Here is a 25,719-nt window from a genome sequence, read left to right as displayed (position 1 = left end):
CATCATTCTCTATCTCCTTTGATTAAATTTTGTTTGAAGTCTATTTTGTTAGATGTTACAATCGTTACTTCAACTTACTTGTTAGGTCCATTTGATGGAAAATTGTTTTCCAACCACTTAATCTGAAGTAATGTCTATCTTTGATGTTCAAACATGTTTCCTGTATGCAACACAAGGATGGATCCTGTTTTTATATCCATTCTATTAGCCTGTGTCTTTTTATTGGCAAATTGAATCCATTGATATTGAGAGATATTAATGACCACTGATTATTAACTCTTGTTATTATTGTGGTGTGACTGTTGATGGTAGTGTGTGTGTGTGTGTTCTTTGTGTTTTGCTGGTGTGAAATTATCTATTTCTTGTGTTTTTCTATTCAGTTGGATTTGTGGATAGATAGTGTTTAAAACTGACTTTGTCAAGGAATGTCTTGTTTTTTCCACTTATGCTGTTTGAAAATTTTGCTGGGTATATTAGTCTTCGCTGGCATTCATAATCTCTTAGAGTCTGTAAGACATTTGTCTAGACCCTTCTGGCTTTTAGAGTCTCTACTGAAAAGTTATATGTAATTCTATTACGTCTGTCTTTACATGATGTTTGGCCTTTTTCCCTTGAAGCTTTGGATATTTTTTGTTCGGTATGTTTAATGTTTTGATCTTTATATTACGTAGTAGGTATTTTTTTCTGATCAAATCTATTTGGTATTCCATAAGCTTCTTGTACCTTTATAGGCATGTTAGGTTAGGGAAATTTTCCTCTATAATTTTGTTAAAATCTTTTTCTTGGGTTTTGTGTTGATATTCTTCTGTTCCTGTTATTTTTAGGTTTTATCTTTTCATAGTGTTCCAGATTTCCTAGATGTTTTATGTTATTAGTTTTTTTTTAGGTTTAACATTTTCTTTGACTAATGAATCTCTTTCTTCTATTGTATCTTTGGTGACTGAGACTCTCTCTTCCATCTCTTGTATTCTGTTGGTGGTGCTTGTGCATGTAGTTCCTGTCCACTTTCCCAGATTTTTCATTTCCAGAATTCCCTCAATTTCTGTTTACATTATTGCTTCTATTTTGATTTTCATATCATGAATAGTTTCTTTCACCTCTTTTTTTTTCTTTCTTGGTATTCTTTAAGGGATTTGTTGATATCCTCTAATTTTTTGATTGTCTTTTACTTGGTTTCTTTCAGAGGGTTTTCATATCCTCTTTAAGGGTCTCTACTATCATCATAAAATTGTTTTTAAGGTCTTTTTTTGTGTTTCAGCTGCATTGGAATATTTGGGTCTTGCTATTATAGAATAGCTGGGCTCTGGAGGTGCCATATTGCCTTGGCTGTTTTCCATTGTATTTTTACATTGGTGTTTAGTCATCTGGATTTGTGATGATTATTTATAGTCCCTGATTTCTGAGTTTGTTTTTGTTGATGCTTACTTTATTCCTTGATTTCTGTTTCCTATTTGGTTTTCTAGTCTTTGCATCCTGAATTTCAGGAGGCAGGCATGATCTCTCGTCTAGTTTGGAGTCTCTGTCTAAGTTGGGAGGTTGCCTTTTGGCAATTAACTAGACCCTTTGGTGCAGCAGGGTGTGTGGGGGCCTCTGATCTTTTGATTGGCATGGCCTACACCTGTTCTGACTGATGTAGCCTGTTCTGACTGAGCAGCTGAAGTCTACTCAAACTGGTGTGATTTGTACTTCTCATAACTGGTATGATTTGTGCTGATTCTGGCTAGTGTGGCTGCTCCTGAGTGGTAAAAGTCCACCACGGTTGTGGGCAGGGCCCAGTAGTGGTGGCAGGGACTAGCTGGGACAGCACTGACCTGGGGAAGGGTGCTAGGTGACAGAATCCAGAGAACAGTGCAGTTTCCTTTCTACTTTTTCTTTTAATGCAATGACCCTACTCCTAGGAATAGTGCTTTTCCTCTAATACTTATCTTAAAACCAGAGAAAAGTGTAGCTTTCATCTTTCATCTAAGTTTCTTTTGTGACATGTGGAGATTATGACAAAGATCTGTAGGTGTTCAAAATGTAGTATTCAGTGATTCTGGTGTACCCAGCCCTAAGTGATACAGGAAAAAAAATCACAGAAGTCAGTATGTAAAGATTGTAAGGGCACTAGGACCAGGACATTTGCGGCTAGATAGTGTCCTCTAGACCTTAAGTGGAAGCTGCACCCCTGAAATCTCAGCAATATGGTTCCCTAAATAAGACCTTCATAATGATAATGACAGTCAACATGACAGCACAGATGAGAGAAATTTCACAAGGTCCTACCCCTCGCTGATGTACTATAGAAAATCCACGGCTCTTGAGAGAGAGAGAATTACATTTCTCCATGGATAAGCTTATTGGCATGGATAATGCTCTCTCTAATCACCTGGAACATCTTCTACCAATTCGTTCTTGCATTCTCTGTTTGTGGGCTTCCAGCTTCCTTCTGGAGGTTGGATATCTGGTTTCTGCAGTCCTTTATTGCATAGGTACCTGTGAGTACAAGATATTCCTCTCTATGGGACCTTCAGTGAACCTAAGTGAAGGAGTTTGAAAGACCTGCATCCTTACCATAGGCAAGACATGCAGTCCAGTGTTCCCCAGGAGCTGCCAGAAGTTCTCTCTACAATGTTGTACAGAATCAAATGATTTGGTTTCTCTTCTTCTCTATCTACTCCCGCAGTCCAAGACTATTTCTCCAAAATAGGTGGCAAATTCAGAAATAATATTTCAAGGACTACCATTATATTTTCAAAGATATTTAGAAAGCTTGTATTTACTTTTTAGTCATTAGGCCAAACATTTTTTCTTAATAGTTTTCAGTTAGCCAACATTCTCTCCTTATGCCAAATTATGAGACTATCATCATAGTGGCATGTACCAATATAAACTATATGTAAGCTGATAACAATTATGGGATCAAAGATATTCTATGAAGCTAAAGCCATGTGTGTTAGTTTCTTGTTTGCTCTCAATGTTTGCCATAGTTGTAAAGAGTCATCAATAAAGATTTATTAAACTATGAATGACAGTGGCATACTCTCTCTTTTATGCACCCGATGATGTAAAAAGTTGCATTATTTATACTATATTTAGTAAATAGCTTCCATACAACACTAGATGTGGCAAATATCTTTTCTTGCTATCTTACCAATATTATACACTTTTTTTTACAATATTTGTAAAATGAATGAATTCATCAAATATGGAATATAACTCAGTTTGCAATTGTAAAATAACAATTCAGTTTAAGGGTATGAAATATGAGTATGGGGAAAAAAAGTTACCAAAGTAAGTTCAGACTCCTTGACATTGGTAAAGGTTTCCACATTGTTATCTGATGTACCTTAACAAAAAGAAGAGTTTGTTCTTTTTATATTCTTGTTAGATGGGCTATTACCAATGTTGTTTTAATAAAATTGGCTAAAATCAATGTGCTTTCTAAAAGCTAAGGCTCATTATAGCCCTAGTTTTTTCTATACTTTTACCCTAACTGCCAAGATTTTTGCCTTGGCATAATCTTTTACAGCTGCTTAGAACTGAAAACAGTTGAAGCCTCATAATTTCATTCCAGTGTATTTTAGAGGCAAACCTTAATTAAGAGAGTCCACACTCATATTGTAGGATATTTTTGTTCAGCAAGAACTCATAATCTAAAATCAGCAGTTCATATTGGCAAGCCAATGTGTTCTCCTTAGACATTAGATTTAATTCAGATCTCATTCTTCAAATTCTACCACTTTTGCAAAGTAGAAAGAATATGCCTTTGTACTTTGCCAATGTTACAGACTGATTCTCCTTTAAAACTTTCCCTTTCAAGCAATATCAGTTGTGTTTAGATAAAAGATTTAACATCTGTATAGTATGGAGATCAGATGGATTGAACTGGAGTGTTGAAGATAAATTCTAAGCCAACATCTATTGAAGAGCTTATTCTGGGTGTTCAGTGTAGGCTATAAAGAACGAGGACATTTCCATATAATTAATTAACAGTAGCTTTGATTTATGCAGACTATGTTTTTCTTGATATGACTTATGTTACTGTTTGACACTTGTATACTTCAATCACAAAATCAACCAAAAGCTATTGAGCATTCATCAAATGAAACAATCATATTGCCCCACAAACCAATACATAAAAACAGATAACCTCAATTTTAGAGCTGTGTTCAAGGATTCATTTTATCAATTTTCTCTTTCTTTTCTATTTTTCTATTCAAAAATTTACACTTCTGCCCTCCTCCCAATCCCCTCACACTCCCCCACTCACCCTCTTCCCGCCCCCTCCCTGCTTGAGAGAGGGTTTGATCACATGCTCCTTCAGTCCCAGTCCAGCTGAATTTGGTGAGCTCCTATTAGAACAGGCACACTGCCTCAGTTGGTGGGCCAACCCATTGCAATCCTGACTTCCTTGCTGGGCTTCTCCCTCCTTTTGCCCTTCAACTGGACCTTGAGAGCTTAGTCTGTTGCTTTGATGAGGGTCTCTGTCTCTATCTCCATCCGTCGCCGGACGAAGATTCTATGGTGATATTCGAGATAATCATCAATGTGATAGTGGGGCAAGGACAATCAGGCACCCTCTCCTCTGTTGACCAAGGACCTTGTTGGGGACATCCCCGTGGACACCTGGAATCCCCTTAGAGCCAAGTCTCTTGCCTACCTTAAAATGGTTCCCTTAATGTAGATATCTTCTTCCCTGCTTCTCTATCGGCCATTCCTCCATCTCCATCCTCCCACTCCCCCAAGCTCTTGCCAGTCTTTCCCTTCTCCCTTCCCTCTCCCCTTCTCCCATTCCCCCAACCTCCTATCCCCACCCCCACACTCCTATCCCCACCCCCATGCTCCCAACTTTTGCCCGGCAATCTTGTTTGCTTCCAATTTCAAGGAGAATCTATATATGTTTTTCTTTGGGTCCACCTTGTTATTTGGCTTCTCTAGTCTTGTGAACTATGGGCTTAAGGTCCTTCGTTTATGGCTAGAGTCCGCTAATGAGTGAGTACATACCATATTCATCTTTTTGGGTCTGGGTTATCTCACTCAGGATAGTGTTTTCTATTTCCATCCATTTGCATGCAAAATTCAAGATGTCGTTGTTTTTTTAACCGCTGAGTAGTACTCTAATGCATATATATTCCACACTTTCTTTATCTATTCTTCCATTAAGGAGCATCTAGGTTGCTTCCAGGTTCTGGCTATTACAAATAGTGCTGCTATGAACGTAGTTAAACAAATGCTTTTGTAATATGATTGGGCATCTCTTGAATATATTTCCAAGACTGGTATTACTGGATTCTGAGGTTGGTTGATTATCAATTTCCTTAGAAACCACCACACTGCTTTCCACAGTGGTTGCACAAGTTTGCATTCCCATCAACAATGGATGAATGTTCCCTTTACTCCACATCCTCTCCAGCATAGGCTATCATTGGTGTTTTTTATTTTAGCCATTCTGACAGGTGTAAGATGTTATCTCAAAATTGTTTTGATTTGCATTTCCCTGATCGCTAAAAAAGTTGAACATGACCTTAAGTGTCTTTTGGCCATTTGAACTTTTTCTGTTGAGAATTCTCTGTTCAGTTCAGTACCCCCATTTTTTAATTGGGTTAATTAGAATTTTAAAGTCTAGTTTCTTGAGTTCTTTATATATTTTAGAGATCAGACCTTTGTCTGATTCAGGGTTGGTGAAGATCGTCTCCCATTCAAAAAAGGATGCTTTTTTGTCTTAATGACAGTGTCCTTTGCTTTACAGAAACTCATCAGTTTCATGAGGTCCTGTTTATTCAATGTTGCTCTTATTGACTATGCTTCTGGGGTTATATGTAGGAAGTGGTCTCCTGTGCCCATGTGTTACAGTCTACTTCCCACTTTTTCTTATATCAGGTTCAGTGTGATCAGATTTATATTGAGGTCTTTAATCCATTTGGATTTGAGTTTTGTGCATGGTAATAGATATGGATCTATTTTCATTCTTCTACAGGTTGACATCCAGTTATGCCGGCACCATTTGTTGAAGATGCTTTCTTTCTTCTATTGTATACTTTTAGTTCCTTTGTTGAAAATCAGGTGTTCATAGGTTTGTAAGTTATATCTGGGTCTTTGATACGATTCCACTGGTCGATGTCTCTGTTTTTATGCCAATACCAAACAGCTTTCATTACTGTAGCTCTGTAATAGAGTTTGAAGTCGGGAATGATAATGCCTCGAGAAGTTTCTTTATTGTATAGGATTGTTTTAGCTATCCTGGGTTTTTTGTTTTGCCATATAAACTTGATTATTGTCCTCTCAAGATCTGTGGAGAATTTTGTTGGGATTTTGATGGGGATTGCGTTGAAGTTATAGATTGCCTTTGGTAGAATTGCCATTTTTACTATGTTGATCCTACCCATCCAAGAGCATGGGAGATCCTTCCATTTTCTGGTGTCCTCTTCAATTTCTTTCTTCAAAGCCTAAAAGTTCTTGTCAAATAGATCTTTCACTTCCTTGGTTAGAGTTACTCCAAGATATTTTATGCCATTTGTGGCTATCAGGAAAAGTGAAGTTTCTCTGATTTCCTTCTCTTCTTCTTTACCCTTTGTGTATAAGAGGGCTACTGATTTTTTTTTTTTGAGTTGACCTTGTATCCTGGCACATCACTGAAGGTATTTATCAGCTGTGGGAGTTCTTTGGTGGAGTTTTTGGGGTCACTGATGTATACTATCATATCATCTGCAAATAAGAAATGTTTGACTTCTTTCTTTCTGATTTGAATCCCCTTTATCTTCTTATGTTGTCTTATTGCTATTGCTAGAACTTCAAGCACTAAGTTGAAGAGATATGGTGAAAGTGGACAGCCTTGTCTTGTTCCTGATTTTAGTGGAATGGCTTTGCATTTCTCTCCATTTAATTTGATATTAGCTGTTGGCTTGCTGTAAATTGCTTTTATTATATTTAGGTATGATCCTAGTATCCCTACCCTCTCCAAGACCTTTATCATACATGGGTGTTGAATTTTGTCAAATGCTTTTTCAGCATCTAATGAAATGATCATATGGGTTTTTTTCTTTCAGTTTATTTATATGATGGATTACATTGATAGATTTTCATATGTTGAACCAGCCCTGCATCTCTGGAATGAAGCCTACTTGATCGTAATGGATAATTTTTTTATATGTTCTTGGATTCTGTTTGCCAGTATATTATTGAGAATTTTTGCATTGATGTTCATGAGCGAGATTGGTCTATAATTCTCTTTCTTGGTTGACTCTTTGTGTGGTTTTGGAATCAGGGTAACTGTAGCTTCATAAAAAGAGTTTGGCAATGACTCTTCTGTGGTGCGGGAGAATTGTCTGTATTCTGTCAACCATGTATTTTAATAAAACGCTGATTGGCCAGGCAGGAAGTATAGGCGGGTCAGCCAGACAGGAAGTATAGACGGGGTGATGAGAACAGGAGAAGACTAGGAAGGAGAAAGTTCATTCCTCCATTCCTGCGCAGACCTCCGAAGAGACAGCATATAACTTGCCCAGCTGAGAAAGGTACTGAGCCATGTGGCTAATGTAGATAAGGATAATGGGGTAACATAAGTTATAAGAGCTAATAAGTAGCCTGACCGAATGGGCCAATCAGTTTATATCCTAATACAGACTATGTGTGATTTTCTTTGGGATTTGCTGGCTGTGGGGTACCGGACAGGACAGAAACCCCATCAAGCCAGCCCTCATGTTACACTTCTGTTTCTATTATGTGAAAAACACTAAGGAGTGTAGGTATCAGTTCTTCTTGGAAGTTCTGGTAAAATTCTGCATTAAAATCATCTGGTCCTGGGTGTTTGGGTTTTTTTTATGACAGCTTCTATTGCCTCACAGCTTATACATCTCTTTAAATTGTTTGCCTGGTCTTGATTTAATTTTCGTAAATGGTACTTATCCAAAAACAAGTCCATTTCTTTCACATTTTCCAACTTTGTGGCATATAAGCTTTTGTAGTAAGACCTAATGATTCTCTGAATTTCCTCAGTGTCTATGGTTATGTCCCCCTTTTCACTTCTGATCTTGTTATTTTGCATGTTTTCTCTCTGCCTTTTGATTAGTTAGGATAAAGATTTGTCAATCTTGTTGACTTTCTCAAAGAATCAGCTCTTTGTTTCATTGATTCTTTGGATTGTTTTCTGTGTTTCTATTTTGTTGATTTCAGCCCTCAAATTCATTATTTCCAGTCTTCTACTCCTCCTGGGTGAGTCTGCTTCTTTTTTTTTTTTCTAGAGCTTTCAGATGTGCTGTTAAGTTGCTAATGTGAGCTTTCTACATTTTTTAATGTGGGTCCTTAGAGCTATGAACTTCCCTCTTAGCACTGCTTTCATCGTGTCCCATAGGTTTGGGTATGTTGTGTCTTTATTTTTGTTGAATTCAAGGAAGACTTTAATTTCTTTCTTTATTTCTTCCCTCATCCAGGGATGGTTCAGTAGTTGACTGTTCAGTTTCCATGAGTTTGTAGGATTTCTGGGGGTAGAATTATTGCTAAATTCTAACTTTATTCCATGGTGATCCGATAAGACATAGGTGTTTATTAATATTTTTTGTTATCTGTGGAAGTTTGCCTTCTTATCAAGTATGTGATCAATTTTTAAGAAGGTTTCATGAGCTGCAGAGAAGAAGGTATATTCTTTCCTATTTGGGTGGAATATTCTATAGATGTCTGTTAAGTCTATTTGATTCATTACCTCTATTAGTTCTGTTATTTCTCTGTTAGGTTTCTGTCTGGTTGACCTGTCCACTGGTAAGAGAGGAGTGTTGAAGTCTCCTACTATTAGTGTGTGTGTTTTGATGTCTGCCTTGAGTTCTAGTAATGTTTCTTTTACATATGTGGGTACTTTTATAATAGGGGCATAGATATTCAGGACTGAGACTTCATCCTGATGAATTGTTCCTGTTATGAGTATAAAGTGTCCATCTCCATCTCTTCTGATTGATTTTAGTTTGAATTTTGTTACATATTAGAATAGTCACATCCACTTGTTTCTTAGGTCCGTGTGATTGAAAAACCTTTTCTCAACCCTTTACTCTGAGTAGGTGTCTCTCTTTGTGGTTGAGGTGTGTTTTTTGTAAATAGCAGGATGTCGGATCCTGTTTTTGTATCCATTCCCCTAACCTGTGCCTTTTTATAGGTGAATTGAGTCCATTGATATTAAGTGATATTAATGACCAGTGGTTGTTGACTCCGGTTATTTTTTCTCATTTTTGGGTAGCAGAGTTTGTGTGTTTCCTTTCTTTGAGTTGTGCTTGTGAAGGGTCGCTAGATGTCTGAGCTATTGTAGGCAGTGTTGGCTATGTTGGATTCCTTGGTTTGTGATTTTCCTTCTATTACTTTCTGTAAGGCTGGATTTGTGACTGTGTATTGTTTAAATTTGTTTTTATTCTGGAAGGCTGGATTTGTGACTGTGTATTGCTTAAATTTGTTTTTATTCTGGAAGGTTGGATTTGTGACTGTGTATTGTTTAAATTCGTTTTTATTCTGGAATATCTTGTTTTCTCCATTGATGGTGAAAGAAAGCTTGGGTGGGTATAGTAGTCTGAAATTGCATCCATGGTCTCTTAGTTTCTGCAGTATACCTATCTAAAAGGCCCTGTCTTCCCTATTCCTTAAGGCCAAGCACAGGATGCTAGAACTGTTTATGCTAACCAGCCTAGCTTCCTCTGCTTGATTCTGCCAGCTGGAGGGGATTAGTTCAGAACCTTGTTTCTGTCTTTGGTATGGTAATTTCACCTGCTAAGGAGGGTTCTCACAGGGGCCCTGAATCTCCTCCTATCTGTCTGTCAGGGTTCCGAGCTCGACACCCCCTGCCTGGAAGCTCCTGTCACACTGGTACCAGGCTCTTACTGCTTTTTTCCCACTCCTGGCTGGGAGGGGGTTCTCCACTTCTGGGGCCAAAGTATTTAACCCTGGATTAAGTTTGAATAAAGGGGCATTCTCCTCTGGGGAATGACTCGAACTCTGTATCTGTGTGTGCGTCTTGTGTTTTAACCCCTAGGACATTATCCAGCTTGTGAAAGGTATGGAGTAGAGGTCCATACCAGCTGGGTGGTGATGCAGACCCCGTGGCGTGGAACACTCGCCACATCTATCCAAGACTTTCTAGCATTCATGGTTTCCATAGAGAAGTCAGGTGTAATTCTGATAGGTTTACCTTTATAAGCTACTTGACTTTTTTCCTTTACAGCTCTTAATATTCTTTCTTTATTCTGTATGCTTTGTGTTTTGATTATTATATGGTGAGGGGATGTTTTGTTTTTTTTTTATTTTTTATCCAGTCTATTCTGTGTTCTGTATGCTTCTTGTACCTTCATAGGAATATCCTTCTTTAAGTTGGGAAAGTTTTCTTCTATAATTTTGTTGAATATATTTTCTGGGTCTTTGAGCTGTAATTCTATTTCTTCTACCCCTATTATTCTAGATTTGGTCTTTTGATGGTGTCCCAGATTTCTGGATGTTTTGTGATGAAAATTTGTTGGATTTGCTGTTTTCTTTGATCAGTGCATTTATTTCCTCTATAGTGTCTTCAGCATCTGAGATTCTTTCTTCTATCTCCTGTATTCTGTTGGTTATACTTGTCTCTGTAGTTTCTGTTCGTTTACCCAGATTTTCCATATCCTACCATCTCTCAGTTTGTGTTTTCTTTATTGCCTCCATTTAAGTTTTCAAGTCTTGGACTGTTTCCCTTACCTATTTGATTTCTTTTTCTTGGTTTTCTTGGATATCTTTGAGGAATTTATTCATTTCTTTTAACATTTTATTAGTCTTCTCTTCCATTTCTTTAAAGGAGTTTTTCACATCCTGTTTAATGGTCTCTAACATTTTCATAATGTTACAGCTAAAGTCAATTTCTTCTACTTCTTCTGGAATAGGGTGTTCAAGTCTTCCTGTTGTATATTCGCTGGATTCTGGTGTTGTTCTGTTGCTTTCCAGATTGTTGGAGGAATTCTTGAATTGGAGCCTGCCCATATCTTCCTTCAAATGCTGTTAGGAGAGTCTCTTCCCAGTTTTCTCTTCTTTACCTCAAATGATTGCAGTCAACAGAAGCTTAGCTGGGTTTCAATGGTGTGTTTTTTTCCAAGGCCAGAACATGGCAGAAAAGCTTGAGTTCTGATCTAAGGGATCTGAATTCAAACTCCTTTCTGCTGTGTATTGTCTGAGTTATGAGGCAAGCTGCTTCACTTTTATTCTTATGTTGTGGGGATACAACAACCTGAAAGGTGAAAAAGATAACAATAGCTGCAGCACTTTCTTTGTGTGGATTGAGTAAAATTAATGATATAAAGTGTTTATTATATAAAGTCAGATGATTAAATCTGCCATTTGTACCCTGAAGTTGTATGTTCATGGACATGCTCTTTAATGTGCTTGAGTTTACTTTATCTGCAAACTGAACCTAATGACAGAGTCTTCCACCAGTGTTTTGGGAAAATTTATTTAAATAATCTGGGGAAAAATCATTGCTGATCACAAAGCACATAGTTTGAGATATATTAAGCATTTCAAAATGTTGCATGAATAATTGAGGGAAGTTGGATGAAATGACAATTTCTGTGTCACCATTGTGGTATTCTCACTGATTTACCTCACAAAAGTCACCAAATATCCTGTAAGTGCTGGCTTCTACATCAACTCTTGGAGAATATGGAGAGAAATGTCCTTGCATAGAAGTTTGACATCTAATGTGAGAATTAGGCATTTTCTAAGCAACCAAGCAATCTGAGTTATGGAAATGTGTTTTGCTCAATATACTGATGCAAGATAGGTGATGACCAGATTCATTGAGTGTATTTGTCTCACATTAAAGATGTAGAGTAAGGGTTGGTGAAGGTGGACCAAGATAGGGGGATTATATTTTAGTTTTACATTCTAGGTTGAATGAAAAAGATTGATGACTCTTTTTATACCTCATTGATTAAATTTTGCCTGTTAGGTCAAAGTGTGTAGGTTAATAAGGGATAAATGGCCAAACATTTACCAAATTCTCTTTTCCCAGGAAAGGTAATTTCAAATAAAATAATACAAATAATCATGGTTTCCAATTGTCAACTGCCTTCCACCTACAAAGTACTATGCTCTTTTCTTTAATTAGTATGTCAACCTTCGGATAAGTATTATCAGAAGCTAAAGGTGGAATCAATTTTGAGTAACTTACTTGGAAATTCTGTGGCCAGCAAGTTACACAAACATCCAATTTTTAATTACAGCTCTGGTACTCTTTCTACCACAGCACATACTTTCCACTGGGAATTATCTCGGCTCAAATCTTGCTCTCAGGACTTGTATAGATCTTTAGGTGGCATATCAGCATCTGAATTTTTAGCTGGTGGGTGCTGTGCTAAGTACATTATTTATTTTATTACTGTATATGAGACACACACTCGTGGGATTTGGATACAAAGGGAAAAGGAAGAAAGTAGTGGGGAACAGAAAAAAGGATGTTAAAATACTAGAAAACATCAATATTACAGAGGATTTGGTAAGTAATTCTAAAATACTTTTGGTGTTCTTTTGAGCAGCTCAAATTAGTAGAGAATGGGGCTATATTTGGGGGAAATATTCAACACAGTGTTGCCCATTGACCACTTACTGCTGAGCAGACTACTCTCTACTAATATTCAGAGTCCCTGCTTCGGGGAGAAATTCCTGAAAACTTGAGAAATTGTGTGTCAGGAAAAGAGTTATATTGGTCACTCAAGAAGCCTCTGAAAAGAGCAAATTTCTTCTTTATTCTGAAGAAATCTGCCACTGCCAGAAGGAGCTGAGACAAAAAAAAATCCATTATTTGAGTCATGGGACAAGTACTCTGCTAATATTTACGTACATATTCATATGCCTTATTTTCTTGACAGTCCATTATATACACAACAAATGAACTGTCATTCAAATCATAAATGGTCGAGTTGTAATTCCCACACTAGAGAGAAGGGTCAGTGGATACACCATTAGCTTCCAACCCCAGTGATGTGCGTTTCATCCCCAGGACACAAATGGTGAAGAAGAGCACAGACTCCTGCAACTTTTCCTCTGCTACACACACACACACACACACACACACACACACACACACACACCTCAAATAAATATTATTTTTTAAAAAAGAATTCAAACTTTGTTCTCTGTAACTTTAAATGCAGTCTTTCCTTATCAAACCACTTTCAAAAATAATTCATTAGAAAGGAAGGAAAGGACAAATGAAGAAAGGAGCAGGGGGGAAGAAAGAGAGAGAGATGGAGAAAGAAGGAAGGAGGGCAAATCTGGACTTCTGGCAAGTTATTTGTCCTTGTGTCTATAAGATCCTTCTTCGTCTTCTGTTTTATATTGCTCAGCCACTCCTCAAACAAACACAGATTTAAAATGCTCCTAGGGTGTTTGACTTATTCAGTGACTTCATCATTAAAAGGAGGCTGGGGAACGAGGCAAGAGTAGTTCTTCCAGGATCCATTACCATGTGCAAGCTGCCTTCTTCCACATCCCACTCTTGAAATATCACCACCCATTCAGTTTTATGTTGTCACCGTAGCTATAAAGCAGTTCTCTGCAAGATATGTGGGAAATCCATCACTCCTCAATAGAGCAAAGAACTTTAAAATGCAAGGCCCAGAGGAAGAGGTATTTTATAAATCTGAAACCCAAAGGAAAACATACACATGTCATGGTAATATTTGCATGCATTTCCTGACTTAAATGCTTAAAATTATTGGGCCAATCTTTAAATAGGAGAATTAAATAGAATTTTTCTCCTTGTCAGTTTACTTACAGAAAAAAAGGAAAAATAAACAGCTCTTACTCAAACCTAGAGGCATTATTCATTTTCAATTGTTTCTATAACAGGGATTCAGAACCAGAGTGCTCTCTCTCTCTCTCTCTCTCTCTCTCTCTCTCTCTCTCTCTCTATATATATATATATATATATATATATATATATATATATATGAAGGATTTAAGTAATAAAGGACTTTTATAATTATGTACTTGATGATTAGCTATATTAGATATATATTATAGTAAGAATGCATACATATTAAATCTTTTATTGTGACAAAATAATTGTCTCTGTGTGTAAAATGTTGGTTCCAGTATTCCCAGAGTCAACTTACAGTCCCTGGAGGAGAGGACAAGACAAAAGGGAAGGCAGAGTGGTTTTGGTCTTCCGGTTTGTTTACTTCTAGTCAAGCAACTTCCATTTCTGTTGTTCTGTCTTTTAGCAAATAAGGAGTGTTACACCTGAAGCTGAATTCAATATTTCTGTGTATGTTCTTTCTCATTTCATAGAAGGAATCCCAAGCTCCATTTGACAGAGCCCTGGTCAGTGCGGACCTGTTTCAGTGGATAGGTGGTTTTGTAGAGCTGGTGAGTCTCAAGTGGTTATGAATAAGAATCACCTGAAGATTTTGTAAAGCACAGGCAGCTATATTGAAGCTGTAGAATTTGTGATTCATCAGGTCTAGTATAGGTTTATTCTCTTACTTTCTATTGTAATAAAACAAAGTGACTAAATGCAACTTGGGGAAGAAAGTTTATTTGTCTTCCTCTTCTATATCCTAGTTCATTACTGAGGTAAATCTATGCAGGAATTCAAGTCAGGAACCTGACGGCAAGAACAGAAGCAGAAGCCACAGAGTCACGATATTGATTGGTTTTTTCCTCATGACATGCTCAACCTTCTTTTTTATACAACCTAAACCACCTGCTCAGGGGTGACACTGCCCAGAGTGGTCTAGGCTCTCACACATCAATATTTAAGAAAATATCCCACAGACACACCAACAGGTCAATCTGATGCATATACTGGCAGCACTAAGTGGATTAACTGGGATTTTCAAAAAGTATGTATAAAATTGGGAGAGCGTAGTGGTAGAGTGCGGATAGGGTATGAATTGCAAGGGAAGATATGGGTGTGGACTGTGCTGAAAAACATGATATGCATGTATGGAATTCTCAAAAAATAAAACTAAGAATAAAAAATAAAATAGATCCTGAGTTAGTTACTATGTGTAGCCAAATGAGAGATGTATTTGATGAAAATAAAATGGCAAAAAAGGAAAGTTAAATATTGAGCATTACTGCAATTGACTAACACATCTGGGTGATGGAGACTTCTAGAGGGGAATGCACAGCTGTGTTAGGGATGCAGAGATAGGATAAACACACAGTGAATACTCCATGGGTTTTGTTTGTTTGAACAATTTTGGATCCTACATATTTCAAATGGGAATGTGGTTTCATGTTTGTTAATCAGACTTCATTAAAAAAAATAGAGCAAGCTTTCTTTATTTCTGTCATTGTTGTTTTGTTTTGATTTTGGTTGTGTTTTAGTTATAGTAAACCAGATGTAGTAGTTTATCATTATTTATAGATATATGTTCCAAGATTTCCAAAGGAGACGATATTCATTCTCATATATACACATATACATATATACACACATGTGTGTATGTATAATGTTTCCTATGTATATAAACGAATAATAAAGTTTAACTATTCAAATTTGTTCAGAAAGAGATGAGCAACAACAATTAGTAATATAATGAGAAATTAATTCAATATACAGTCAAAAAATTCTCCTTCGCATGCTCCTCTCTTCTCTCTCCATACTACTAACTGTATTTGGTGGTAAGTGAAACCATAGACAATGTCCCTCTAGATAAGGATGAGACTATTGTTTTATGTTAAGTATTTTCACATGTAATCTAATTGGAACCTCACAAATCATTATTGTGAAGTAAATTAATCTTTCAGTTTAAAGTTGGAGCATGCACCCCAATAGAATGGTAACTTCTTGTGGCACACAACTACGACAAGGCAGCCTCTACATGTTTGACCTAACAGTAGCAATTACTTTAAACTATTTTAATTTGTATATCTAAAATTACTTTTAAGTATTTGTGAAATACTATTTACTAAGATGGGGTTTAAAATATGTATTAAGGGAAGGATAAAAAGGGGTTCATTTTGAACACAAGAAGGAGATGTTAGCCTTTTCTTGGGTCCTAGGAACAGAGATTAAAAGGCATCAGCACAAACATCTTTTGATAGTTATGCTTACTGTGTGCCTGATAAGTAGTTCTTAAAACATGCAGCTTACATTAAATTGATTTGCTCACTTCCTTAGATATTTGATTGTTCTTGCAGTTTTCCCATCATCTCCTCACCATTTACAATATTGGACATAAAAGTAAAAAAATTAGTTGAACAATAAAAATACCCTTATAAGAGACAGCACAATGACATTCTTCAGGAGCCCAGAAAAAAAGGCCTAAGCGGTGAAGCACAATCACAACTGTGGGAGAATATTGAATATTACTGTCAACAAGCAACAAATAAAGAACCGATGGGTGTTTAGGCAATGAGGATACATATGATGGTATCTGTCAAGGATGAATCAAGACTCTTGCAGGTCTGAAAGCACCTACAATATTTCTACTTTCATGTGTTCTGTGTTGACATTGAACATTCAAAGGTGTTTTGAATCACTATGGTAGCAAGATTGATGAGGTATTGTACAGCCAGCTCATTTAAGTGACAGCTCACCTGTCACAAACAATGGAACTGTTTTAAGAGAGCTTCAATATTCATACCTGTCTCTATGGCATTTTGCTTTAATAATGCATTGTGAAAAATAAGATATTTAGCCAAGGCTGATAATTCTTTGACGTTCTAATCATTTAAGCTGTCCAGCCTTGTTCAGGATAATCATTTCTATCCATTATCCATCATGCTAAGAAATGACAATTCAGGGACAAGGAGACTTTTCAAGTAAATGCTTTAAGACAGTGTTTCAGTGTGCTGGCACTGGCCAAAGTTAATTAAATTATGTAAACAATGACTCATGATATAAACATGGAACAGAAAATCTGAAAGAAAAAAATATATGGTTCAATAACTTTAAAGCCATGGATTCTTCCAAAGAAAATAAAAGAGGACTTTTGTACTTTTTGCATTTGTACTTATCTTCCTAAAATTTCAATTGTCAAAATGCATATTTTTGAAAGTCTCACTTCTTTGATAATAGGAGAAAAGAATGAATATATCTTTATTCTTGTTTAAATGCATTTGAGTGAAAGGGAATGGGCATCTTTAGGAGTTGTAGGACCACAAATAGTCTCCTTACTATCCTTAAATTGGAAAACCAATCCTAAAGGAGGAGGTTTTTAATCATTGTGTGAATGCCAATATTTATGTAACATGTATTCCTATTGAGTAACTGCCAGTATTTCTTTAACACATAATTTACTTTTCTAATGAGCATGTGAAAAATTTTAGAAAGTTGTCATGTTTCTGGAAATTTTTATCTCCTCAGGTGGACAGCTACTTTGGAATAAGTGGCAATAGAAGCTGTAGGCTGATGTTCTATCCATTAGTGATTATCAAAAGCAGAGGGAAAGTATCTTCTAGACCACTTACATATGATATATTACATAATCAACACCCTGACAGCTTTCTGTAAACACCATTTATAAATTTTAAAAAAAGGAGGTTTCTAGGTCATTCTCGTATTTTGACATCCCTGTCTGAAATAATATGTAGTAGTGGAGCCACAGGAAGAATCAATTTGCCACACAAATCAGAACTCTTGTTGTGTGATAATATCCTGGAAATTCTGGGATTGAAATAAAATAATTTTTATGTCCCTTTATCACAGATTGTCTTATTCATCCTTGTGTGGTCCACAGAGAAGGCTTCAGAGAGCCTCCATGAAAATGGTGGATAAAGTAGCCACTCTAGTTTAAGTTCATGAAGACTCACAAGAAGATCCAAGAATGACTACTGAGCAAGAGGAGTACTCAGAAAAGTATATTGTGCAAATCCTCCATTAACATGAAATAAACAAAAGCCAGAGGAAGAGGAAACTGGGATCTAATAATCATAAGTGTTTAAGAGTGCATTCACACTCCATTTGCCCTTCTGTTCCATTCAGATCCTCAGTAGATTAGATGAAGGCCCCCACAACAGGGAGAGCCATCGTCTTACTCAGGTGAGAATTCCTTTCAGGAACTTCACAAATACTTCCAGAAAAACTCTTTCATCAGATACTTGAATATCCTATGGCCTAACCAAGTCTACAAATAGAATGAGCCAACAAACCTCAATTTTTAATTCAAGTATAATATCAGAGAAAGAATGGATATAATTCCACAAATCATTCAGATTTTCCACTGATAAAATGACCAATTTGTAAGTGAATATTCAGTTTCTAGAACTCCTATTAAATTACCAATAAAACACAAACAAGAGCCAGAAAATACAATGTGTGAAGCTATGCCTGTAGTTTCGCATCAGTAGCTGCAGAAACTGCAGTAGAGAGGTTTTGAGATACAAGTTAGGGTCCTCAGTTATCACCAGTCTAGGCACAAACATAAATGGGCTTAACACTGGTGGAGCTTTTGTATAGTAGCTGACTGCATGCTCACGTGACAAACATCACATAGCAAACTTGGTCAATTATCTTGATAAAACATAATATTGAGCAGTTCAACAAGAACAGTCTCGAAGGAAACAATTACTTTATTCAAACTCCCATTAGTTCCTTCTTTAACCTAAGAATAACTGTGCCTGAAAGGTCAGCTACATAATTGTCTTTTAGTGATAACATTTTTAAATGAGGGATATGCCAGTGAATAAGATAATCCATACTTCTGTTAATTAAGGATTGGCTGGTGCCTGAATATCCTTTTAGTGACCCTAAAATCATTTTTGACATATTTACTTGAGGTAAAAAGACCCTACTTCCTCAATGAACCAAGGATACATGAAAGAAAGAGGGCCAATTGAACAAATTTGTATTAAGGACAGGAAACCAAGATAAATGTATATATAATAGCTAAACAATGTTTGTTAAATGGGGAGATGGCAGAAAATTAAAGTCAATTTAATAATCAAATAAGGTGATAAACATCCACCAATATTCTAGATGATTGTGTTTTATCTGACATGATGAATAAGGTACAGAGGAAAAGTAGACCAATAAACTAACAGATTTTTATGTATATATCTATAATACTTCAAAATATGTGGAACACTTCACAAATAATGATAAGAAGCAAATTTAAGGCATTGAATGCATATATCAGAAAAAGAAGTCTTAAAATCAATTGATTAATGTAGAGGGCCGCAACCACACTCTCCACCATAGATGGCGCTGCACCGCCAGGTGAGCTAGAAAGCTCACATGTGTTGGTATTTTCCACTACTCCCAAGGTTTCACCTGGGACTGGGAGCAGTTGACCAATCAAAGAATGACACGTCCAGAGCGGGGTCTGTTTCCTTTATAAGGGATGGGTTCCATCTTATCTGGGTCTCCGCCATGTGGCTTATGCTCTAGCTCTCAAGAGACATAAAGCTTTACTGCAGAAGGATCCTATGTGTACCGCGTGGTTCTTGCTGGCGAGACGGTAGCGTGGGACAACTGGTGCCGAAGCCCTCGGGACGCCGAGGAATCCTGACCACCGCACCGACGGGGATCTCTTGGATTCACCTTGGATTTAGGAAGGATTCAGAACTGCGGGTCTGCATATTCAGAGAGGTAATGTCTGTTCCTGGATTTTTCGGTTTTGAGCTTGACTTGTCTCCGCATTGGGAAGGTTTCATACAGGCCTTGATGCTTATCTTAGCAATTCTCTTATTTTCCGTCAGAAATTGCTTAAAAGATGAATCTTGCCAAGCGGTTGTTGCAAAGGCGGAGGAAATTCAGGACAGAATATCAGAAACTGAATGCAGTGGGAGGTTAGACGCGCGCGTGAGAAAAAAAATTAAGGAAAAAGGACCCTCCAGGAATTCTAAGGAAGTAAAAATGGGGGAGAACATTGGCCCACAAGGCCAAAAGCTTTCTGAGGACTGGCTCAGGGTCTGTAGAGAACTAGGAGGACCCCTGACGAATGCAGGTTTGGCTGCAGCCATCATGCAGTCACAAAAACACCCTTTTAAAGGGCCAGACAGAAGAGTTTGCTTTAAATGCGGGAAGCCAGGACACTTAAAAAGGGACTGTAGGTCATCAGAAAAGGAGAGAGCGACCCCATGCTTTGCTCACGCTGTGGTAAAGGTTATCATAGGGCAGAGCTCTGCCGCTCCGTTAGGATCCTTCCACCATTAGGAAACCCACAGATTGATGATCCAAAAAACGGGATGGCGGGCCCTCGGTCCCAGGGCCCCCAAAAATATGGGAACAAGTTCGTCAGGGCAACGACCGAGGGACCCTTGGAGGCAGAACAAGAGTGGACTTGTGTGCCTCCACCGACTTCTTATTAATGCCTCAAATGGGGGTACAGCCCGTCCCTGTGCAGCTGCCTGAGCCCCTACCCCCTGGAAGCGTGGGCCTGCTTTTAGGACGTGGCTCGCTTACCCTACAGGGATTAGTCGTCCACCCAGGTCTCGTTGATAGTCAGCACACTGCTGAGATACAAGCCCTATGCTCTTGCCCTAGTGGAGTTTTTTCCATCAGTAAAGGAGACAGGATAGCTCAGTTACTGCTTCTCCCGGCAGACATCCACCAGAGGCTGGAGAATAGATTAATGGGGTCAACAGGACAGGATTCAGCCTACTTGGTTGTTAGCCTTCAAGATCGACCCAAACTGCCCCTTTGGGTCAATGGTAAATGCTTCGAAGGCATTTTGGACACCGGCGCGGACAAAAGTATTATCTCATCGCGCTGGTGGCCACAGTCCTGGGCAGTTACTGAGTCGTCTCATGCCCTACAGGGCTTGGGCTACAGTGCAAATCCCACCATTAGCTCCACCAGATTAACCTGGGAAACAGATGAAGGGCAGTCAGGATATTTTACACCATATGTCCTCCCCCTGCCGGTCAACTTATGGGGAAGAGACGTGATGCAGGGCATGGGATTGACCCTATCTAATGCATATTCATCTCAGGCCCAAGATATAATGATCAGAATGGGTCATAGGCCAGGAAGGGGCTTGGGTCGCTCCCAGCAGGGAATACGGGAGCCAATAAATCCTAAACCTAATATCAACAAACAGGGCCTGGGTTTTTCCTAGGCGCCACTGGGGTAGCACAGCCTATACCATGGAAAACAAAGACCCTCAATCAGTTATCTACCACAGTGGCTACAGCCCTGGATCAACAGGCTACCATAGATACATCTATTAGAGGTGAAATAATGGTTCTTAATCAAATAATTGACCTAATGCAAGAACAGGTGGATATCTTATGGCAGCCTACCCAATTGGGCTGTAAATGGAAAACTCCAGCCTTATGTGTGACCAATGTACCATATGAGAACTTTATAAAAGTGGCTAACTTGTCCCGAGAATTGTCTTTGTATCTTGCAGGAGAATTTTGATGATTTGCTGTCCTCCTTGAGACGGTCCATCATGACAATCAACTCCAGGCGAGTGGACATAAGCTTGGCCGAAGAATTCCAGTCCTGGATCGTGTCCTTCATCCCCTACTTCAAAGAATGGGTGGGGGTGAAAATGTTTTGGAACGGTCCTACGCTATGGAATAGTGTTTCTCCTCTGGATGGTCTGCTGACTCTAATCCCAAAGCCATAGGGATAAAGTGGTTTTTGCACAGCGCTGGCTGCCCTGGAACTGGGAGCCTCTACTGATGTGTGGTTATCTATGTTAAAGCAGTAAGGTTTAAGCCAACCAGCTCCTGCACCCCTAGGACTGTGGTCCATTGCACAGGGTGGAGTGCTTGGCTTAGCTAGCCCTGAAGGTTGTTGAGCTGAACAGCATCGCACAGAGAATGACCCTCTCTGAGAGATAAGTCGCTCTGCTTAAGGGTTTCCTGCCGTATATTCCCTTTCCCAGAAAATTGGCAGAGGGCAGGCCGGATAGGTTCCAGGTGTCATGAGCCTAGGGACAGATTCCGTGTAAGCCCATTTTAATGTTTTCATTTTGGGAAGTGCGACCTCTATCTTTACCTTCCTAGGGAGTTGCCTTTCTGCAAAGAAGTAAAATTAGGGGGAGATGTAGAGGGCCGCAACCACACTCTCCACCATAGATGGCGCTGCACCGCCAGGTGAGCTAGAAAGCTCACATGTGTTGGTATTTTCCACTACTCCCAAGGTTTCACCTGGGACTGGGAGCAGTTGACCAATCAAAGAATGACACGTCCAGAGCGGGGTCTGTTTCCTTTATAAGGGATGGGTTCCATCTTATCTGGGTCTCCGCCATGTGGCTTATGCTCTAGCTCTCAAGAGACATAAAGCTTTACTGCAGAAGGATCCTATGTGTACCGCGTGGTTCTTGCTGGCGAGACGGTAGCGCGGGACAGATTAAACTACAAGAAATTGCAAAAACAGAGAAAATTAAGTTCTCTGTAATCAAAGGAGTATAAGTGAAAAAATTAGAGCATAAATAAATTGGATATAGAAAATTAATATAAAATTACTTAAACTAAATACCTTGCTAAGATCAATAAAGGAATGCAAACTCTGCCACCTGAGGATCTTTTCCTGTGCCATGTACCTGCTCATTCCAAAGGTGGTCCTCCCTTCAGGTTCCTTCTTGGACCTTAGTACTACCCTATGACCTACAACACGTGCCTACTTTACCCACAGATAACCTCTCATCTCTTTCCCTCTGAGGTACAGACACCACCATCCAAGAAGTTATCTTGAGCACCTTCCTACTCTACAATTAATCCTCCCCTCACGTCCCATCTTGGAACACGATATATGCACATGTATCCCGAGGGCATACTCACTCCATAGGTACCTTCCATCTCCCTTTTCATCTGTGATGTCCCAACACTGCCATTTGAAGACCCATATGGGAATCTGTGTGCTCCATTGTAGCAGGCTTTCTTGGACCACCCATCCCCAAATCATGACACGGACTGAATAATAAGTATGAAGTTGGCTTTAGTTTAGGCTTGCCCCACTAGCTCTTGTAACTTATTTTAACCTGTTTCTCTTCATCTACATTTTGCCTCGGGGCCTTTTACCTTACTTCATTCTGTATGTCCTACTTTCTTGTTTCTCCCATGTTTAACTGGTCCCAAGCATCTCCCTTTCTTTCTCCTTCATTTCCTCTCAAGCCTAGATTCTTTCTCCTATTTATTCGCTGTGTCCACCAGCCCCCTCTATCTCTCTATTGCCTAGCTATTGGCCACTCAGCCTTTTGTTGCATCAGTCAGATGCCTTAGACAGGCGGGGTGAAACAAAAGTAGCACATTTTTACATAGTTAAACGGATGTTCCACAAGACTCAATCAATAATCCTTACCTCTGCTTCTCTCCAGCACTCTAATTTTTATTTCTAAGGAACCACAGAGAGAGCCTGCTCATTTTATAGAGTGACTTCTGGTGAGAAAAGAAGTCTGCGCTGGGCGAGTTGGCACATGTCTTTAATCTCAGCACTTGGGAGGCAGGGACAGGTGGATCTCTGTGAGTTTGAGGCCAGCCTGGTCTACAAGAGTTAGTTCCAGTACAGGCTCCAAAGCTACAGAGAAACCCAGTCTTGAAAAACCAAAAAAAAAAAAAAAGTAAGTCCTTTCCCTACGTGAAATAGGAGCTCTGCTGTCTCAAACCTTAGCCAATACTGAATGACACCAAGACTGAACTTCGAGCATCACTCAGTTGATCCAAAGATTCAATTCCCACTCAATAAATGTGGGATTTACACACCACAGAACACAACCAATGTCCTAATTCCAGATATTTAGGTCTTATTATATAAAACACAAAAAGACATGTCTCCTGCAAAAATATTAATTTCCCAGTAAGGGTCCCAGGTAAGAGCAACTTGAATGAAGCTTAAGAAAATAATTTCAAAGAACAATTATAAGGTGGAAAGGGAAGAGGAGGGGAGAAGGAAGGGAGGGAGAACTCGAGGAAACAGGATAGTTGAGATGGAGGAAGGACAGAGATGAGATAAAGAAAAGAGATATCTTGATTGAGGAAGTCATTACGGGTTTAGCAAGAAACCTGGCTCTAGAGAAATTCCTAGGAATCCACAAGGATGATCCCAGCTAAGATCCTAAGCAATAGATTAGAGGGGGCCCAAACTGACCTTGCACTGTAGTCAGACTGATGAATACCTTAAATATCACTGTAGAACCTCCATCAAGCAACTGAGGAAAACAGAGGCAGAGACCCGCATCAGAGCACTGGACTGAGCTCTCAAAGTCCAATTCAAGAGTGGAGAAATGAAAATATGAGCAAAGAGGTCAAGACCATGACGGGTACACCCACTGAAACACTCTACCTGAGTTAATGGAAGCTCACCAACTCTGTATGAACTGGGAAGACACAAGCATAGGACCAGACTACTTCCTCTGAATGTGGTTGATAGTTGCATGGCTGGGGCAGACTGAGGGGTCACTGGCAGTGGCATCAGGATTTATCTGTACAGCTTGTACTGACTTTTTGGGAACCTATTCTCTTTGGATGGATATCTTGCTCAGCCTAGATATAACAGAGAGGGCCTTGGACCTTGTCCAAAGCAATGTGCCTTACCCTCTCTAAGGAGTGGATGGGGGTGGGGGCATAACTGGAGGGAAAGGGAGAAGGGGAGGGAGTGGGAACTTGGATTGGTATGTATAATGAAAAAAAATATAGTTTTTTTGTAAAATAATAATAATAATAGAACAATTATAAATATGTTCAAGGAACTAAAAGAGGATATGAAGTGTTGAAATTAAGAAAAAATAAAATTAAATGAAATAATGACAATTCAGGATATGAACATAAAATTCAATAAAAAGAAATACAAGAAGCCAAATGAGAATAAAACTTGAGTTGGAAATTTCAGTAACTTTTAGAAAGTTCAGTGAAAAACCATGTCAATAGAATGAGTAAAATTCAAGACAGATTATGAAGACTTGAAAACAAGATAAAGTAATTGGACCACTCAGTAAAGAATATGATAGATCAGAAAAAATCCCACAACCGTGAAAGAAACATGGCAAATCTTTGGGACATTATAAAAATATCAAATCTAATGAATCATAGGCATAAAGGAATAAATCCAATTAAAAGATGCAGAAAATATTTTCCATTAAGCAATAAAGAATTTCTCAAATCTGGGGAAAGAGTTGCATTATATTTGGGTGTAAGCAGTATCTAGAACTCCAAATAAGCATAAACAGAATGGAAATACACAGCTGCTATGGGATAATGTTCTTGTATACTGTAAAGTATGCTCATATTAGTTTAATAAACATTGATTGGCCAGTACCAGGCAAGAAGTATAGGCAGGGTGACCAGACTAAGAGAATTCTGGGAAGAAGAAAGAAAGTCAGTCATAAGCCAGATGCAGAGGAAGTAAGATGTGAATGCCTTACTGAGAAAGTTACCAAGTCATATGGCTAAACATAGACAAGAATTATGGGTTAATTTAAGTTATAAGAGCTAGTTAATAATAAACCTGAGCTAATAGGTCAAATACTTTATAATTAATATAAGCATCTGTATGTTTCTGTGCGACTGAATAACTGCAGGACCAGGCAAAACAGAAACTTCTCTCTTCACACAACATCACATGATATTCAAAACACTAAATGGATGAAAAATAGTTTATTGAAAACTGCAAGCAAGAACAACCAAGTTCTTTATAAAGCCATATCCATCAGAAGAGTATATGTTTTTTTCAGAGAAGACATTAAAAGAAAGAAGGTATTGGGCTGATGTCTTGTGAGCTCTGAAAAAAACATAGATACTAAAACAGACTATGACATCCAGGAAAAGTAACATAATTACATGGGAAATAAAAGCTTTCCACAATAAGAGCAGGACTAAAAGAATTTATATCGATAAAGCCAG

Source organism: Myodes glareolus, chromosome 3 (assembly GCF_982192425.1).
Source record: "Myodes glareolus chromosome 3, mMyoGla1.1, whole genome shotgun sequence".
In the NCBI taxonomy this organism is placed as follows: Eukaryota; Metazoa; Chordata; class Mammalia; order Rodentia; family Cricetidae; genus Myodes; species Myodes glareolus.
This window is presented reverse-complemented; position numbering follows the sequence as displayed.